Raw genomic sequence first — 12,494 nt, 5'->3', positions numbered from 1 at the left:
AGTTACCTTTTAAATATGGAAGGGGAAGATCATAGTTAGAAACATGTAAGGGTGGGACCCACTATCTTTGTCCATAGCTCAATTAATTGATTTTAGTTAGTCACATTGTAATATCCACCAAAGAGAGGCTCCACTTGTTCTAATCAAAATTAAAATATTCCACCAAATAATCAAGGTGTGCAAAAGCTCATACCATGTTTACATCTCAAAGCTCATTTTGAGATTATTGGTATGCCTTCCTAGAGCTCATGTATTTAGCTTATGAAATGAGAAAATTATTCAATGGATTTGAATGTCATGGAGGGGTAGTGGGGGAAAAGGCCTTTAGATATGCTTCATATGGTGGCAACACTATTGCCATGGTAGTTTGGTGGTTACATCTACTCTTTGATTATGGTGTTAGTAGAGGTGAAGAGTCAAATGGAACACAAAAAGTCAAATGAGTAGTAGCTTGTTCACCCAATGATATCGTTTAAGCTTGCAAAAATATCTAATCATACAAGCTTGATTTTTTTTGGCAAGGCTAAGCTCCCAATTCTTTTTGCAAAGCTAAAGAATAAACATGCTGCTTTGAGAGAGAGAGAGAGAGAGAGAGAGAGAGAGAGATTTGTCTCCTACAGCACTGCCGATGCACCAAAAATGCCATCCAAGCCCAGAGCCTGCATGCATACCTTCACCTCCAGCACTTGGAAACTCACCCTGTCCTGGGCAACTACCCGGTAGCTACGCTTGCCACCTCGGGGAACCTGCATGATGCCAAGCATGTATTCCTCCATGGCTTGCCATGCCCCACTGAGCACTCCTGGACTTACCTCATCTCTACCTACATCAACTACGGTTGGCCACGCCATGCCTTCCACCTCTAACACTAGATGCCCCTGCATTGTGCATAGCCTAATTGATTCACGTATGTGGTCATGCGCAATGCCTGCTCTCGACTCCAGGATGCTGACGTGGACAGGCAAACACACACTAATATTGTTCAGCATGGATTGGATAAAGAAAGTAATGTGTATGGCACCTTTGTGGACACGTATGGGAAATGTTGCTCCCTCACTGAAGCACACCAAGTTTTCAAGAGCCTACCAGTTCAAAATGTGGTTTCCTAGACTGCGCTCATTGCAGAGCCTACTGAACATGGTCTCAATCAGGAAATACTGGATTCTTACAAACAGATGCAGCTCGAAGGATTCCATGCAAATGCTGTCATCCATATGTTTACTGCTTGACAGCTTGTGCAACCATAGGGATTGTGGAAACAGACTAAGAGCTACACATAGAAATTATTCAAAAAGGCTTGGAGCAAGAGTTCCATGTCAACACCACACTAGTGGATATGTATGCCAAATGCAACTTGCCTAGAGAAGCATGCCAGTTATTTGACAAATTTCATGTTAAAGATGATGTCATCTGGACAGCTCTACTTGCAAGATATGTTGAACATGGCCATTGTGAAGAAGCCCTTAGCTATTTTGATCAAATGCAACTGGAAGGTGTATTAGGAGATACTACCACTTTCATTCTCTACTTGAAAGCTTGTGGGACCATTGGAGCCTTGGAAGTGGGCTGGTGATTACATGCCAAAATCCGACTAGCAAGATTGGAAAATCTCTCAATGAGCAATGCATTAATTGACATGTATGGAAGATGTGGCTCCATAACTAAAGGGCGAAAAGAATTTGATGGGCTTCTAGCTCGAGATGCGGTTTCCTGGACTGTATTGATTGAAGGATATGCTAAAAATGGGCTCAATGAAGAGGTGCTGAAGTGTTTCCAACAAATGCAATTAGAATGTGTCCCTATGTGAACCAAAAGCAAATACAATTTTAAACAAGTCAATTGATCCTTCAAACTCATGTAAGGGCTTTCGTTCATTAAGTGTCAATTTAGATGGTCATTATCTAGTAGTTGGTGATCAGAATGGAAATCTTCATGTATATGATCTATAGTCCCTTCAGATTGTAAACTTCAAGGTAAATAATGGTTATTCCTTTGCAAAGACAAAAGAGTTGAACCAAAAGCAAAGACAGTTTCAAACGAGTCAAGCGATCCTTCAGACTCATGTAAGGTCTTTCATTCGTTAAGTATCAGCTTAGATGGTCATTATCTAGCAGCTGGTGATCGGAATGGCAATCTTCATTTATATGATCTATAGCCCCTTTAGATTGTAAACTTCAAGGTGAACAATGGTTGATCAAATGTGTTTATTTTTTCAGTAAGCATCATAGTTAGATTTAAAGGTGCTATGAAGACACTACTTAATAGCATTATTTGACAAGTGGTTGGTGATACTGTACTAGAATTTGTGGTAATACTTGGCAAGAAGGGCATGATGCAGAGATTCTTACTTTGAGCTTTGGAGATGTGGCCCTCATGGGTACTGACATTAATGCCATTCAAATTCCCCTTTTGGCATTTGGTAGTAGAGACCCTCTTATACATATATATGATGTTTGCAGGTATTGTGACTTGTACATTCATAGTCTGTCATTCCTTTGTCAACACGGTGGTCATTTAATTCACTTTCAGAGTTCATGTTTGGAGGAATATATTTTTATTGTCTCGTGCTATTAAAGAGTTTGTCTTATAGAGTACTTCTTTGAGCACGCTTGATTTTTGAATTCAAATACTTTGATGTCATCGAGACATTAGATGATCATTCAGCTTCAATCACTACAACAAAATTTGCTTGCATTGGTTTCAAATTGTCGAGCGCTAGTGCGGACAAGTATGGATTCCTCCTAAAGTCATGGTTTTTACTTTGGATTTTAAGATTCTTGGGTCTATTTTGTCTTGGCCCAATTGTAAAACCACTTGCCTATAGATCAGTGGTGTTTCACAACATAGAGGCAACGACAATGGGCATCAAGAGTACACGTTATCATCAAGAAATGGCTTCTCATGGCACAGTTTATGATATGGACATCGATCCATACAACAAGCTACTAGTCACTGTTGGACAGGTTGGAAGTAATTTTCATGGAAGGTTACCACAAGTCTTATATTGAAACATGATTGGCTAGTATGTTAAGTTATTTGTCTAGTATGGTTTCAGGATAAGAAGCTGAACATGCACAATCTTGCTGATGGGAGGAGAAGCTGGTGAGCCCATAAAAGTATGAACAATGAAGTCCTTGTTGTAACCTGCTCAATTTATTAAACATTTTGAAATTCGAATGGTGTAAAGAATAGGGCAAAAAAGGTGTGTGTGTTTTGGTGTTTTACAAATGGTGCATAAGATCAAATTGTTGTTGTTTTTACAAGGATTTCTGCTCTGTTCAAATAAGAAAGCTCAAAATAATAAGGATTGAATCTTGTTCTTCTTAAGGTTGACCACTTGAAGATAATTCAAAAAGCCACATCTCTTTATATCTCACTTTTTTGTCTGCAGATTTGCCACTTTTGATCTTTGAGACATTGGGTTTGTGTACAATATTTGTCATCACAGTTTCTGATGTCTTTTGCTCCTTTTTGTGGTAGGTTCTCATTGATCCTTGTGGGTCATATGTAATCTGCTCGCATTCTGATAAGAGCATGCACATGCATGATATATCAGATGGAAGCCTTTTATCCCTGGGGCAAGGTCATGATGAAGTAATAACAAGGATACTTTCATGCCTCATTACAAGCTGTTAATATCGGTAAGTTTTAAGGTGGCCTTTAGAGTTGTATATATGCTGACCTTGGCTTCTTTATTATAGCTTTTTCACTTGATGCTGCTGAATTATTGTTTTCAAGCAAGTCAGTGGAGACAATTGTGTATTTGTTTGGAGGCTTCCTAATCTTCTAACTAAGATGATGTAGAAATGCTATAGTTTACCATCTGAATTGCAAACATCCAATCCATCCATACTACTTACTGACTCAAAAGGGCAACTAAACAATACTTCTTCAACCCCCATGAGACGTGACAAGTCTTAGACACAAGAATTGGATGCTTCTGGTACTGTTGTTACTATGGACCTCAGCTTGTAAGGAATACAACTCTTGCATTAAAGTTCAGTGTGTCTTGGTTGCCACATTGGGCACACGCCAAGGTTGCAGAGACCATTCTGGAAAATGATGAGGGTGAATCATAATAGTTAAGTTTTCATTCTTTTGAATAAAGATGGGTGGAGATTCAATTTTTTGTTCTTTTGAATCAAGATGGGTGCAACTATTCATCCCAACAAGTTCGGAGCAAGGCGAAGATTCACAATTGAGCCTTGTGGGACATCAGTCAAGGATCATTATATACCACAGAGCTCTCTGGACTCCCAGCCTAGTGGGACTTCTTGTTCAAGTCCAAAAGCTTCGGAGAGGTATGATGTTTCTTTAAGCCTTTCTATTCTCCTTTCCATTTAAGTTTAAATACTATTTAAAAACAAGTTAAGATGTTTGGTTATTATCACCCTATTCATTGCCCTGAGAACTTGTTGTTGTTTAATCTATTGCTGGTCATGACACTGTTGTTGAAGGTTGTTGAGTAATGCTTCCTACAACCAATGTCTTACTGCCGTCATCAATTGATGTGTTGTTGTTGTTGCCCCTCTGACGGCTTTCAATACCTGTACTTTATAGCCAAATGAATCCAAGACTTATTGGTGTCAAAATTTAGAGATGAGAGCTAGAGAACAATTAGCTGCACAAGCAGTAATTGAAAGGAAAATTGGTTTGCCCAAAATCAAGTCTCTCAGAGGTTATAATGCTTGACTTTTTGTGTCAAGATAGTAGTTTAAATGCCATGGGGTGTTTGAGTTACATTGTGTGAAACCATTGTTTCTATGGAATAAGTAGGGTCGTTGCTCCATAGTTGCGTGGGTCCTAACTATGGTGTCTAAATTAATATGCACACAAATTGCCCCACATGTGGCAAGTTAACAACTAGGGATTGGCTCCTACTTGAATATGCAAATAAACCACCCATGGGCAGGTTTTGGGCCCCTTTCTATTGGAATTTAATGAAATTGTCTACCATTGATAGATTGGCCACTCATTAGAGAGAATATGTCTACCACACACATTGAAACTTTGGAAGGACTGGGTGAGGTATTGATGTGAGAATGGAATAGATGCCCCCTACTGTACACTACTTGCAACTACTTGCAAAAGGAAACAAAATGAATAGCATGCAAACTTGAATTGAAGTGAGAAGGTTGCATGTAGTCCAACAAAAAGACTAGGACACTCAGGTATTTGTGTAGACTACTTGATCCATTGTTCAATGAAGATGCCTTAGGAACCCTCAAGTCTGATGATAGATTTGATAGACTTAGGTTACCATCTCAAGTTTACATCCCACCATCACCAGCTGAGTCTTGCATGGTCTCTCCTTGGGAAGGAGGAGACCCCCCATATAGCAGAGGCATTTTAGTTATTATTTTTCCCATGTGTCATTTGATTGGTTTTTAGTGTCCATTGGAACACTTTGTTTACTTTGGTAGCTTTGTGTTTGCAGCATCACCGTCTCCATGGGACAGATATTCTCCATCTCCACAATCCATCAGGGCTGGTGGGTAGCCCCCTAGAACATCTTTACTCAAGGAAACAAGAGATCTCATCATTTACAGTTTCAATCACGTAAAACATCTTATGAAGAGGTAAGGAATATTTGTAAACTAGGATGAGTTGCCTTTGCACTTTGATAAGTTGGCTATGTGATTCATAAACTTATTTGTACTAATTACCCAATGGCTATATTATGCAAGATTACTTTGGCTATGAGGCTCTAATGTGGGCAAACTATTGGCTCTTGTTTGCCATTATGTTACTAGAGTAAAATGATATCTACAAACATGAGATAGCCTAGTTTCTGTGCTAGTCATTTCATCGTAGAGGCTCAAGGCTGATTTTTCCAACCTCCTCATCTAATGCTTAATGCTTATGCTTTTCATCAAATGTGCAGGTTAACGATGACAATGGTAACTTTATGGAGAGGGAGGATGATTTAGAGAATGATGAAAGCCTACGTGCAGAGATGGAAGAAGTTAAGCGAGTTGCATATTGCTCTTGGTGAGTGTGTACAAGGATACTTAATAAGCAATACATGAATAAACTAATGCAGAAATTGAAATTGTAGATTGGTGTAGACAATGTAGACAAAAAATGGTTGGAGACAGGCTGATTTTGGTCGCTCGAATAGTAGTAGACAGAAAAAGGTAAGCTAGGGGATAGTTGTTGAAGGAGATCCCAACTAACATGTATCCCTTTGTATCCAACCTTGGCAATGATAGCTCATCAATCCTCTATAGCAACCCAATCCCTATAAATCCTCCTGGATCATGTGGCATCACAAACTCATATGTCAACTTGTACTCCTTCCTCTTCTTCATCTATGTCAATGTGCTCATCTTCCACTAGGTTCTCCACTGCATAGGCATCTTCTGCATCTCTTCTCTTGCATGTTTTGATCCTCTTTCCTATCCTTGGTATCTCATCTCAGTCTCAAACATCTCTGTCAAAGCATATGTCACATGCAATACTTTACATCCCCATCAGATTCAATCTTATCTTGGTCCAAAAAACTATCCTATAAGACCACCCTATAGAAAACTACTCGTATCTCTTGAACCATAACTCGGATTACCAAGATTTAAAAACAAAAAATGTAGCCCCACTAGAAATCTACAACATTTTTGAAGACACCTAGACCAAATTGTGAAGATTTCAACCCCTAAAAGCCTAGGGTCTACTTTCTAATACTGTAACTTCCTTGACTTCTGACCTTGGGCAAGCTATTGTGTGCCAAATTCAGTAGTGGGTCATCCAAAGGTGTTAGGGCCAACTATTGAGGCCAAGGGAAGTGTGCTATTAATGCCATGTGGTTGCAATTTGTTCTTGGCTTCTTCAGTCCTAAGTTCAGCTTGAGCCTCTTCCATCCAATTCTTTACTTTGCTTAATCAACTTAAGTTGATGCTTAGGGTTAAGGTATTCATCTACTTTGGCTGATGCAGCCATTTTTGTGTGTGGAGAAAATGTAGCTTACTCATCAGCATTCGAAGCAACTGTGGGAATTGAAGTGACCCCGTCACTCTTGAGTTTGAGAGCAACACACTTAGTTTTCTTCTTTGCATTCTTCTTTCCAATGATAGAACCAGGCCAAAGATGGACTAGGGATACTAATGCCACCATGCTTAGCTTGTGCATGGGTAATGGCATTAATCAGGATGGGAGTCATATCCTCATCTCTCAACATTTCTATTGTGAAGAGAGTCAAGGGCACAATGGGTACTATAGCTTTGTTGGAGCTAGCTTTCCTCTTTGAGCAATCATAATACATATGAGTTATTTTCCATTTAGGACACATTTGGTCAGCTTCATTCTCCTTTGATTGTTCTTGTTTTTTAGGGCACCATGTGGAGATACAACTAGGTTGGCCACAAGCGAGAAAGAGTCTCACGGGGTTGCATCAAGCCATGCCCTCAAACTCGTCTTAACATCAAGATCAGGAGGACGGGCCTATAGTCCATAAGCATCGCATTTCCTTCAACAAAATGGGTTGGTATTATCATCGTTCTCGACAAGCTCTTCAACAAAATGGACTGGAGTAGCGCTAGGTGGGTGAGTTGATCATGCCTAGAGGCTATGGGATGCTCGATGGGTTAATGTCAACTCGAGGAGCTGCAGGTTGCTGTTCGGGAGGATCGAGAAGAGCCGCCTACTGAGGTATTGGATATGGGAGCCCACAATTGGCATATGACACAATATAGGGAAGTCGCCTACTAGGGGCTCGACATGTAGATGACTTGTTGTTAACCCCATCTCAAGATGAAGGAAAAAGAAGTAAAATACAGAGGTAATGAAAGAAGTAGGATGATGGAGAACAAGCAAAGGCACAATGATGGCCTCTAAAATCAAGGTAAAGGCAAAAGCACATTTTTAAGTGAAAGGCGCCCCAAAATTTTTTGTAAAAGAGTGCCAGGCTCCCTCCTGTGCAAATTATAAAAGGGTAGACAAGCATAAACTAAAGAAATAGGACAAGTAGAAGGGAAGGGGAAAAAAGACCTTGCCACACTAGCCGGTCATGTAAAAAAGGGGATGGGTGCCCATGGGATTTTAGGGATGTATATAAAGTTCAAAAAGTGAATGAGAGCTCATTCTTTTGGTGTAAAGGCAACAAGATACTCTTCTCTTTGCTTGCTTGGGTGTGCTTGAGAGAGGAAGTGTGAGAGTGTGAGGGAGTGAGTGTGTGAAGCTCTCCACCACCTCCTCTCTTCTACTTCCCTTCTCTTTTCTTCTCTTGTCTCGCACGCGACTATGGAGGATGGAACTTAGAGGAAGACGCTTGAGGATGCTTGAGCTTGTATCAAGAATCGTGGAGCTGCTAAGGTGCTTGAGAGAGGAGGTGACTCAATCGGGCATCAAGGTAAGCTCACTACACTCGTAGAGAGGGAGTGTGTCAGCTATGTGAGAGGTAGCCATTAGTGCTCGCTTGAAATGCTTGAACAATAAGTGGTCCATGGGTCTTGGCAATTGAGCATGAGCTCCCAACATTTTGGTTCCGTTGTTGGGACCAACGGATTCAAGCTTGAGCGCTTGCGTGCTTAAATCAAGTGTTGAAGTAAGGGTTTTATCCTTGAACCAAATCTTGAGGTAGATAGGAGATTTTTGGTTTTTAATCCGCACTACAAGTAGATATTTTTGGTTTTTGGTGATTATTGAGTAGGAGAAATCATTTTAGTACTTTGCTTTTGATTTTTGTTGCATTTAGAGTAGGATAGGATCGAGAAATCGGTGTTGAAAGCTCAAGGTTTGCTGCTGTAAACCAAGCCTCTAAACAGGGCACAAACAGGGAAAAATGGGAAAAAGGAGTGCTTAGATGTGTCAGAGTCTCAAGGGGAGTGATCGGAAAGAATAAGACTCTACTCTCCAAGGGTTTAAGGCCCTGGGAGGCAAGGGATAGCCTCATTTGCAGTTTTAGCTTGTGAGAGAGAGAGAGAGAGAGCTTGCAGGCCATGAGTCCACATCGGATTGATTGGAGCGTATTGGAGTTTTTTGCGAGATTCAGGTATATGAGACCCTTGGCCTACACCCTTCCTTGGATTTTGGAGGGTTTTGTAGGTGATAATAGCTTGAGTGGGGAGATTTTCAACAAATTGTAGTCGATGTGTGTTTCGACCGACAGAATTGGATGCTCTTTCTAGTGTCTAATTCTGCGGAATTGGACACTCAGACTAAAGACCTTGTCCGATCCAAAAAAATCATACACTTAGGATTGAACCCGCCACATCACCACTCGGACAACCCACTCCCATCCGATTTTGAGAATCAAATGAGAAGAAATCGGACACACGACCTCGTCCGAACCGATTTGATTGCCATAATAAAACCACGGAATCGGACCTAGTGACCTGTCCGATTTGAATTAGACCAAGTGCTCCTATCTGATTCTAGGAATCGGACATGTCAAATTGGACAACCCATGTTGTCCAATCAGACACATCCTGTTCGATTGTGACAATTGGACCTGACCCTATCCGATTTTGAGAATCAGACATTGGTAAATCGGACACAACTTGAGAGAGAAAATCTAGAACTTTGACAAACCCCGACCAACGAAGAGTATCATCCGCATCGAAAGAACCCATTGAACACCTTACAGACAATTACAGGCCTAGAAATCATGACCGAATAGCCAAGAATCATGCAACATTACATTTTCACAAACTTGACGTGTCTGGTGCTATGGGCTGGTTGTAAGATTGACCCTGAACAAAGTGAACGACATAGCGCAACGAAAAACCTTATAAGTCGACGGGAACAACCAGAAATAGCACATACAAGTCTATCAAGCCAAACCACAAATGAGAGTGCTAGAGCTGTGTAGACAATTTGTTTTCTCACTCACTTTACTTTTTAATACTCGAAATACACTTGAGAAGAGCTAATAGTCTGATTGCGCACGGTGCACGAAAAAGAATACACACGCACAGAGTGAGGGTAAGTTGAGGTCTGGGTTGTAATCAACAAGGAACTCACTCAGACGTAAAAAAACTTGAAGAAACCCACCAGTAAGAGAAGATCCCAAGATATAGACGCATAATTGAATCCCTAAAAGTAGGACCAAGCAAAGAACACAACTAAAAAGCCAGACGCAGCAAGGACCGACACTATCCGAAAAGTGGATCTATCCAACCTCATCAACCTAATCGACACCTTGGTAGAACAAGAAGTCTTAGACATGGGAGAAGGTAGCTCAGGCAGTAGAAGCAACAAAGAACTCAATCTAGGAGATTTTCCTAAGGTGATCCAGCAATTAGTGAGAAAATATGATGCTCAAACCCGACCAGAACACCACGATAGACCTGCAGAGGACATCGTGCCAGAGCATGGAAATCCGAGAGATCCAAAGAGTGCTAGCCCTAGCAGGTAGAAGGAGACCTCACGTTGAGTGAGCTTCTGACAAACAGAGAGCAAGAGAGTGCTAGAAGGAGACCTCATGTTGAGCGAGCTTCTGACGAAGTGGCTATTAGACAACACAACAGTGGACTAGAGCATTGCAGCATTAGCAACATCGCTACTGGCAGGGTTAAGAGTCAACCAAGGCTCTAAGAGCCAATCAAAAATCCCCATGGTGGTGAAGCACCTAGACAAATACCAAAGCGAACGATGACCCTTATAGCTTTGTGGAGTAGTTCAAGCAGGTCTACGAGGCCAATGGCCTCACTGATCCCACTCAACACTCACAAGCTTTTGGTTTGTGCTTGGGTAATAAGGGTCCGGATGACCTACTATACGAGTCTGGACGCTACGGAGTGAGCCAATTTCAATGGCCTGAAAAATCGCTTCATTAAGAGATTTTCCAAACCTGGGTACTTCGATAACCTGTTAGTGCGACTTATGAACTTCAAGCAAAGAGAGAATGAGGCGAATAGGCCACCGAACTTCTTTGGAAGGGGAGCCCCATTGGCCCTCCCAGCACCTAATGGTGCTAAATCGACCATCCCTAGAATGGAGATAAACCCTACATGTATCCCTAGACCACCTAGACTCTACATAACCCATCCAGTGAGAGTGATACTCTAGTCCACTACGTGGAGGAGTCAAATGGCAATGAGCCTTATGTATGGTATGATGAAGAAGGCAATGCAGCCCTTATGGACTACCGACTAGTATTAGTGATAGTGTTAGATAGAGGGAGAGGTAGAGGTCTAGGAGGGCAGACATAAGAGTCAATCGTGTGTTGGACCCAGGACACATTTCTTCGCGCTGCCCTGAGAGGGAGCAAGCTAATAGAGATAAGATTGACCTAAGATGTGTTGAGTGTGGAATCACTCATTTCTTTGTCAATTGCCCTAAAAGGAAGCCATCCTCTAGTTCTCGGCAAATGAGCCATCGGTTCCATTAGGATTGTTCGATGTCGAGATGCTCGATGGGGAGGCCACGCCTATCCCACTGCATGTCATGATCCGCGTGCAGACAAAGCAGGCCGACATATCATTGCCAAGGCCTGGCAACCTCAATGCAACCTCAATCAGAAAGAAGAGTCAGAGACAAAGGAAGAAGAGACCAGACACTAAGGTCACACTCAAAACCAAAAGTGCCACGACATTGCCGATTGGACAGAAGGTCATTGACGTAGAGGTAGAAACATTAGCTCCAAAGATGGTTGAAAAGGGAAGTGCTAAGGTCAGGGAGTACCCCAACCCAAAGCGCCAACTCAAAGCCATCGAGAAGGTGAAGGACTGGGTGAAGGAAGCCCAAGAGCACCTAAAAGATGCTGAGTCCATACTAGAAGACGAGATCGATAATCTCTCAAGCATAAGTGCGCCAGTCTCACCACGAACAAAATTGAGGGATGTGATAGCACCATAAGCAGTGCCACTTAGACAAAGTCTGAATGCTATGGGCCAGCAAACTAGTCAAGGCCATTGGTCAAGAACCATAGAGCTAGGAGAGAGGCAAGCAACTAACAACCTTCTTAATACATTGGTGACCACCCCTGTGACTCTAAGCTTAGGTGACCTGCTTAGGCAGCATTCAACGCTTTGGCAAGAGCTGAAATAGTGGGTTGAAGGATCAAATGAGCAAGTCGTTGCAGACACACATGGGCATGATGCGGAAATGCAAATATCAAGCCTAATGCTGCACTCATCAGTGCCTAAGTCCTTGCACGTCAGTGCCTTTGAGGAAGGCACAGAGATGCATGCAGTCTTGCCAGTCTTAGATCTTGGAGATGTCACAAGAAAGGGAATCATAGAGACACGGGGGCGGGAGTGAGTGTGCTAAGCCACGTAGTGCTCCAAACTTGGAGTAATGCACCGATCAAGATTGCTAGGTTCAACGCCACATTAGCTAACAGAATGAAGGTAAAACAGTTCGGCTTGTTTCCAGTAAAGATAGCAAGATTCCAATTCTCTGTTGACTTTATAGTCATGAAGGGAGTGGACTATGACATCCTGCTAGGCCGGCCCTAGATGCGCAATTTGAGAGTCATAGAAGACTGGGGCAACAGTTTCATCTTCTTAGGCAATCGAACGGAGGCTGTAAGAGTAGAGATGGACACCTGGAAGACT

General features: G+C 41.9%; 1 pseudogene; it reads left to right on the top strand.

Moving 5' to 3' along the window:
- The first annotated feature begins 917 nt into the window (after positions 1-917).
- LOC148034917 (uncharacterized) lies at positions 918-3,921 on the top strand (annotated as a pseudogene).
- The last annotated feature ends 8,573 nt before the right edge of the window (positions 3,922-12,494 follow it).

This window comes from Lygodium microphyllum, chromosome 6 (genome assembly GCF_053477565.2).
Source record: "Lygodium microphyllum isolate KBCC chromosome 6, Lygodium_microphyllum_v1.1.10, whole genome shotgun sequence".
NCBI lineage: Eukaryota > Viridiplantae > Streptophyta > Polypodiopsida > Schizaeales > Lygodiaceae > Lygodium > Lygodium microphyllum.
This window is presented reverse-complemented; position numbering and strand designations above follow the sequence as displayed.